Source organism: Pseudonaja textilis, chromosome 8 (assembly GCF_049901715.1).
Source record: "Pseudonaja textilis isolate UNSWEBS1 chromosome 8, rPseTex1.2, whole genome shotgun sequence".
NCBI classification, from domain to species: Eukaryota; Metazoa; Chordata; class Lepidosauria; order Squamata; family Elapidae; genus Pseudonaja; species Pseudonaja textilis.
Genome location: NC_141997.1, coordinates 24,421,756 through 24,429,983, shown reverse-complemented (window position 1 = coordinate 24,429,983; position 8,228 = coordinate 24,421,756). Strand labels below are relative to the sequence as shown.

The 8,228-nt window shown below is 35.6% G+C and overlaps 1 long non-coding RNA gene across 1 annotated transcript; it reads left to right on the top strand.

Annotated features, from left to right (window-relative positions):
- The first annotated feature begins 227 nt into the window (after positions 1–227).
- LOC148125148 (uncharacterized) lies at positions 228–8,228 on the top strand. Its single transcript, XR_015744577.1, has 4 exons — positions 228–359; positions 1,034–1,149; positions 1,311–1,434; positions 7,125–8,228. It is a non-coding gene; the product is annotated as an uncharacterized LOC148125148 (long non-coding RNA).

Genomic DNA, 8,228 nt, shown 5'->3' with positions numbered 1-8,228 from the left:
ATATTTATATGTGCAGAGTCGCATCATTGATAACATTAAAGCCAAAGGGAATGAAATTTGATTTTTAGCTTTAAGATTCATTCTATCAGAAAAAGCCATTGGAGCATTTTCTTTCTTATGATAGCTGTTATATTGTTAATGTGTATAAAGGTATCGGAAGCTGGGTGATTGTGTTTAAAGAAGGCCAAGATGATGGATACAACCATACAATTTAGCTTTTTTTTTACAGGTGCAACATACCTTTAGTCTTGGGACTCTGGCTACCATCTTGACTTTTTAAATTATTTTCCTCCCCTGGATATCCCGAAGCTCTTCAAAAGAAAAGGGAACTCCACTATCTTATTAAACAGATTTGATCAGTAAGTAATGGAGCTACAGGCATTTTTCACTTAATGGTCATACTGGGACAGGCAATTCTGTTACTAAGTGCTGTGAGGTCATTATCATGCAAGTGTGACAGATTTACAACCTCACTTTTGCTACAGTTGTTAAGGCAATATCCAAAACTCTCTCAAACTGGAAGGAAAACCTCCCCGTGGTGCAGATTCTGTTATATATCTTACACAGGATAAATGTGATGAAAAAGTACTCCCCTTTTTATTTTTATGTGAGGAGGAAAAGCAAGTGCTCTTCCTAAAAAGTAGCTCTTCTAATTATTCTTCAATCAGAAAGAAAAAAAATGCACTACAGAACACAAGTGGTTTAATATATTACTATTTAAAAATGCCACTGCAGCTGTGATTTAATAAACTTCCTATGATCTATATGGCTAATTTGGTCTAAAAATGGAGAGTCATATTGCCCTCACATTGCCTGTTGCAAAACGCAAGGAAATAACTATAACTTTAGCATAACAGTTTATAATGGCTATTTTATAAAGGATTTTAAAAACCCTCCAACTTTGTTTATTGGGCATTAATGTTTTTCTGATTGTTAGCTACTTCTTGTAATGTTAGATTTGGGATAAATATTTAAAAATGTGAATTCTAATTCTAATTCTGAAATTCTAATTCTATTCAAAATACATTAATAGTTCCAGCCCCACTTCCTTTTGGATTGGGTTTCTAGCAGAGAGATCTATGAGGTGAAAGGTGATTTCAAACCACCATCTTGACTCTTGGCTTCAGTACAACAATGAGATGCTGGAAGGTGTGTATCACTTTTTAAAATAAATATCCTATGGCTTTAATAAATTTAACGTATTTGGTAGAAGAACTAGAATATGTCTTTCCATGTCTTTGTGATAAGATCGTATGTATAACAAGTAAAAATATGTTTCTACGACTTACTTCTTCAATACTATCTCTCAGGTCAATTTCCACAAATGATGGCAAGTCTCTCTGTAATAGCTAAGATAAAAGAAAATGCAATATGGTTGAAAAGAATCTATGGGTATAATTACATCTTACATATATCAAAGAGTCTAATGAAAAGGTAAGATATATTTTTCATAAGGAAAAGCAGCTGTTTTGTTTATAACTTCATGGTTTCAGTGTAAAGCAAAGCAATATCAAAGAATTATGTAAACCTCAGGTATCCATATAGTTTTTACTGACTGTGTTAAAGTTAAGAGAAAAAGCACTTTTTAAACCTATTGCCATATGATTGTGCAATTAGGTTGTTTGATTTTTGGGGAAATTAGAAAAAGATATAGGCTAATCTATTTCAAGGTATCTTTCCAATAAATCATCATAATCTCTGTCATTGATGAACTGAGCAAACTAAAAAGAATGTGATTATTCCATGGTGTATCTCAGCTCTGCAAATTGAGAGAAAGCTGTCTTAATAATTACTTCCAGTGTATCTTGCAAATGACATGATAAAATGAAGAAGTTATTACTGCAGACTGTGGAAGCAGTAATGATTACTAAGAATGTAGGAACAAATAAAAGCAGCATGGGTGCAAACTTAATACCCTTGATGAGAATAAGATGTTTCTACAGCACTGGAACTGAACATCATAGGATAGAAGGCCCCATTTGAGCTTCTTATACCAGAGAACAATTCCTATCCCCATATTTTTTAAGGAAAAAAACCCCTTCATCATCAGATGTGTTTTATGGGATTTACTGTAGTCAATATCAATAGATACAGGTAGTCCTTGACTTATGACTACATTTCAAAATTTATGTTGCTGAGCAAGACAGTTGTTAAGTGAGTTCTGCCCTGTTTTATGAACTTTCTTGCAACTGTTGTTAAGTAAATCACTGCAGTTGTTGTGTTAGCCACACATTTGTTCAGTGAGTATGGCTTCCCCATTGACTGCTTGCCAGAAGGTTGCAAAACTTGACCCTAGGACACTGCAAACATTATAAATATGAGTTAGTTGCCAAACATCTTGACTTTGATCATGTGATCACGAGAATGCTGCAAGGGTTGCAGCTATAAAAAATGGTCATAAAGTACTTTTTTCAGTGCTGTTGTAGCTTTGACTTATCACCAAATGAATGGTTTTAAGTTGAGGATTACCTGTAATTCAACTCAAGAAATAACTCCTGCTATAAGAATTCATTGCTGCTTTGCATCTTTAAAGGTAACTTACATCTATTAGAATAATATAACCTAGATTGCTATTTAAACAGCGGTCAGAAACAGAGGCCTGGGGGTTGATGAGAGTTGTTGCTAGTATCTTATTTAAATCAGTTCAGATCAGTTAAAATGTTCTTGAAAATACTAAGTCAAAATGGCTTCCACTTTTACGGACCATTATCTATACCAAATTTATCTAATTAAAGGGAGAAAGCAATTATTTTTATTTTATTTTACCACAAGATGATTTAAAAACCAGAAGGAAACAGATGGCTTTCCTTAATCTGGTGCCCTTCAGAAGAGCCGCCTGTCCCCAACCAACATGTTCAACCGCCTAATTCAGGGCTGTCCAACTTTGGCAACTTTAAGACTTGTGGACTTCAACTCCCAGAATTCCCCAGCCATACCATTGGATTGAGGGTGTTTCTCTTTGAATTGACTAATTTGAGAAGATTTGGTTTTACCCATCTCACCCTCCTAGTCTTCTCTTTGGCATCTTTCAAAACAATGAATTTGCAGGTGGGGGGCAGAGAGGGTGAGAATATTGTGAAATGCATTGCTAGGTCAAATTCTTGCTTTTATCTTCCAAAATACAATACACCTTCTGTTTCAGTTTCTGCCTCCACATTTAAACATAGATTTCTAAAGCTGCTCAGCTATTTTTTTTTTCTAAAACTACCACAAGCTTGTGACATTGATGTTTTTCTTCTCTGCTTTGTTGTTATTGTTTTGTCTGTTTGATTAATATTTCTAGCCAGCTTTTCTAAAAGACAAGAAGTCTACAAATTTGCTTCTGCCACTCTGGGGATTTCAGACACCCTGCTTGTCCTGCCATGGTGTGTTGATGGGATAGGCTTGGGAAGTGTTGGCAGGAAGTATGGAACGTGTTGGCAGGAAGTATGGAACTTTGAAATGGGTAGTTATTAAGAGAATGTCATTTTTCAGAATGTTCTAGTTATTGTCTACAGTTTGTGATTAGTTTTAGCAAATCTTCTCAACATCTGAGCCCTCCAGGATTGGGAATCTGTGGTGGGAGGGGGGAAGAGAGAAACAAGTGATGTAATGTGTACCCAAATGTTCTCACAAAAGTAATCTATGTTGCCTAGTCTTCATATATAAACATTTTCCAATTTAGCAATTTCCTCCATTACGGTGACAAGGTTATACTCCACTGGACTCTGCTTTCAGATCCTCTCTTTCCCACATTATTTGATTCTTCAACAGAAACCACATTGGGTAGCCAAAATCTAATGGTCTAACCATAGTCTAATTAAAAATAGAACAAAACAAAAAGTCTTAAGAGATATGTATCTGAAACAACCCTTATATCTTTTTTTCTGTGAAACAGCGGGCACCGTAATGCACTCATTATGTCAAATCCAGCTTTACTATGTCTGCATCAACTTGGATTTGCCCACTCTTTCACTAACTTGAGGAGATGGATTGACAAATGCCATTTATTTAGGAGCTGCATTGGTTTTGCTAACTCTAATCCCAGCTGCAAAACTCCAGTCACTTTATAAATCTAACACAACAACTAACGAGCCACACGACACATTTAAGGAATATACCATTCCTAGGACAGTATATTGGTAAACACAGAAATGATTTTTAAAAATCCCTGTTGCCTAACCTTTTGTTTATTGCTGTCCACTCTAGCAGATGCAGCTTGTCCATGGCTGATCTCTTTTTCTTTGTTAATTTCATACACTTTCTTCTTTATCACTTTCAGACTGGTTGGGAAAGAGAAAGGCAAGTTAATCCCCTTGCATAGGGATTCAACTGGACAACTGAACATAAATTGGAATTCAGAGCAATAGCTTCTATTTCATCTTTTTATATATTATTACTATAGAGTAAATACAATTTATATAATGAGGGCAAACATTTCCAAATGGGAATTGCAGCTCTGCTGTTTTAGTTCTGCATATTTTAATTTGTTGTATGATGGACATAAAAAGGGAGCAGCGCTATGACTGTGTTGCCGCAACTGCCATCTTGACTATTGTTATCCTCCCATGAATGATTATGATGCTATACAACTCAAGCTAAAACAGAATTACACCAAACAGGAGAAGAACAATGCAATAAGATTCAGCAAAACCATTAAAATTACTACCAGGAAAGAATTGGGGGCTGGTGTACTGTGTCACATTAAAGGTGGTGTTCAGCAGGTTCTGACCAGTTCTAGAGAACCGGTAGCAGAAATTTTGAGTAGTTCGGAGAACCTCCCCTGACTGTCCCTGCCCCCCTCTATTCTCTGCCTCCCAAGTCATAGCTGATTGGCTGAGTCTTCTTTTGTTGCCCTGCTCAGGAGAACGGAGCTGGAAAGCAGGTTAGTGGGATGGGGAGGGAATGGGATTTTTCAGTAACCTTCCCCCTGAGGTGGGGAGGGAATGGAGATTTTGTAGTATCCTTCCCCTGCCACGTCCCCCAAGCCACAATCACCAAGCCACACTCACAGAACTGGTAGTAAAATTTTTTGAATCCCACCACTGTTCACAGCAATTGCTCTTATGGCAGGGAGCCCCAGGAAGTAACACTGGCGGTTTTCCTACCTGTTAGCTATGCTGTTGGGTGCCATGTTCTATCCTCCTCTTTTTCCATTTCTATGACACCATTGGGGATGGTTATCATCGGTTTTAGACCTAGGGGAAACTGTTCAAATCTTTGAACCAATGTCTGGCTTTAGAGGTAGAATAGAGGCTAAACTGAGGCTGGATGTCAGCAAAATGGAAATATTTGTAAATATATTGGGGAGATTATCTGTTATAAATTGGGTTGCGTGCTCTCTGAAAAAAATAGTACTATATGTATTTTTAAGGTACTCTTATCTTTACAATTTCCCTTTTTGTTATAAAAAGTACCCTGTCTCTAAAAATAGGTGAAATGACCTTCAAGTAAGGTCCTTCAATTGCTCCTGGTAATATCTTGGACACTTTCATCACATTTTTTTGTCAAGAATATGTCATTGCCTTCCAGAATGTTTTTGGCTTCTTCGCTTTAATTTCTACTAAGATCATTTCTAAGTATTTGTGGCATTTCCATGCAAGGATCCCTTCTGGGGAATACAATTGCATTAGGACTCACAGTAAAAGTGGACAATAGTTTTGGTGCAAAAGAATGAAGAATGGTGGCTGATTCTACAAAAGGATTCCAGTGAGTTCAACTTGCCCATCTGTAATTCAATTATTAGAACAAAACTGAAAGGTTTGAGCCACTGTTAGAAAGCCATTCTATCTATCCATGAGTATATTTGAAACATTGGTCATTTTGCATGATTGTACTATAGTAACCACACAAAGCTCAATTTACATGCCAAATTGAAGCAAACTGCAGCTTAGCAGGTTGCTTGGATCCAATCACTGATGTTTGCAAATTGTGGATTAGGGTTTTACGTGTTTCAAATGCTGTATTAGTCCAGATTGTTTTTTTCCATGTATGCTTTCTTCTAATCGGTATTAGATTTTGTACTCCAGAGTTTGCTGGAGTGAGCAGATAAATTTAATGGAATAAATATTACGCAATCTCAGGTGGCTATGATTTGGTAACCATGGCAAAACAAATTGTGCCTTAACATGAAAGCAGACAATATATAGGCATTGTACAAATCAATAAACTGAAATTAAGCAAACACCATTACTATAATTCTCATTAGATAGCCATGGAACTGGTTGAATTTAGGCAGGGTTATAAGTATATTATTCTTACACCATTAGATTGATAACATCACTTTCACAGAATTGTGATAATAATATATTGTATGTAAAGTGTATTAGACAAATTTATTTTTTGGTAAACATATTAGATAGTAGATAGTAGATAGTAGCAGCTAAAAAAGACCCTCCAAATACTTGGAGCAACATGACAAGTCGAGAAAGAATGAAAGAGTGTTGAAAAGGATGTTCCCTTCAAACCCTGCTTCACTGTAACATCTGGAAAATCACAATGAAAAACAGAATGTTGGACCGCACATCCAGACTTGTTCTTCTATTGTTACCAAATTACACTTGCATCTGACTGTTACATAGAAATGCTTTTTACCAGTGAAGATCTTCTTCTGTACTCAGTACTTCTTCTTTACCTGAAATTTCTAGAAAAAGGAAAAGTTACATTAGACTTGTAAATAAAATCCTGGAATCTCATTTTGTTCCAAAGATTGTCTTTCCTCCCCATACCACAAAAATTGTAGGGCAGATATCAGAATATGTAGAATGAGTAATTTCGGCAATGAGTAAGAAGTTAAGGCTCTTGTAGCAAAAGGCAGAGAACTGCGCTCTCTCAGCACCTTTAAGACAAACAAGACCTGGATGACTGAGTATCTTCATAGACACTTGTTACTTGTTGCAACTAATTTTTCAATTAATTATACTAATCATAGCACAGTGTATGGCTTTCTTTCTCTCCTTTCCAAGCTATCTCGCTGGATAAATAAGCCTTTTTTTTTCCTCATTAAGATTAAAGCTTAATGGAGGTGAGGTTTAAACAGAGAAGCAGAACCGTGACAAACTGTTACAAATGTTCTTTCTCAAATGTTGTTCAATAATATGATTTCTAAGTTTCTTACCTGCTTTTTGCAATGTCTTTTCAATTAGGCCAGCTAGTTCAGGCTTCAGTGCATGACTGCCGAGTCTGATATTCTTACATCTGTGAAGATCAGAAATTTCTGCAACTCGGTGTGTGCCTGGGGATGGCTTCGTTGCAATAGTCCCACCATGGAGTCGTTTCCTGTGTGCTGCAGCTATAGCCTTTGGCATCTTTTGATTCTTCATGTTAAATGATCATGGAATATAATGAAGTCCTGTTTAAGTTATGTATTTCATTAATGTGCCTTAAAAACATGTGGCTTTTATTCACACTGAATTGTTGCAAAGTTTCTATGACATCATAAAAGAGACTAAAACAATTGCCACAGTCACCAACTCTGCTCAGCTTGAAGATTCTTCTAAATCTGGTATGTACTCAATTTAGGATTTTACTTTAGACATTTAAATTTGAGGCAGCTTTAAAAAATATAGCTGGTGTGACATAGTGATTCAGGAAATGAGTATTACTCATATTTAATGACAAAGAACTAACAGAATAAAATAAAAACCTAACAGAATAAATTTCTACTGGAGGATTTTGGCATTCAGTTAAATACTTATCATTGCTAACCATTACTGATTTTTTAAAATACAATGTAAGCCATCTGCATAATTTTGGGCTTTGTCATTAAATTCTTTGACTTTCCCATTACTCTACAAAATACACCATTCAAAATTCAGCTCCTGATACAGAAAGACCATATTCCTTTTTAAAAAGGAGGAAATACTAGGAGAAAATGGAGAAAAGGAAACAAAAGATGCAAGTAAATCTATTTCACAAGACAAGTCAACTGGAAATAATGCAACAGATAAATTGAGAAGGAAACACATGCACTTTTCCATCTCCAAAACGTTCTTTACATAAGTACTTCTGTGATGTTAAGCTATAAACATGGGTAGATGAAATAGCACTTTATTTTCATATTCCTTTCTTATTTTTCAGACACTTAACAATCTAACAATGGATTAAGTAAAGTCAAGCCTTTTAATTAGGTAGACTAAATTCTATACTGAATTGTTTTCATTCAATCAAAAAATGGACTATCAAATAATTTAGTTGATTGTATGTCTATAACTGTTCCACAGATTAAATTTAGATAATCTTCTATTGTA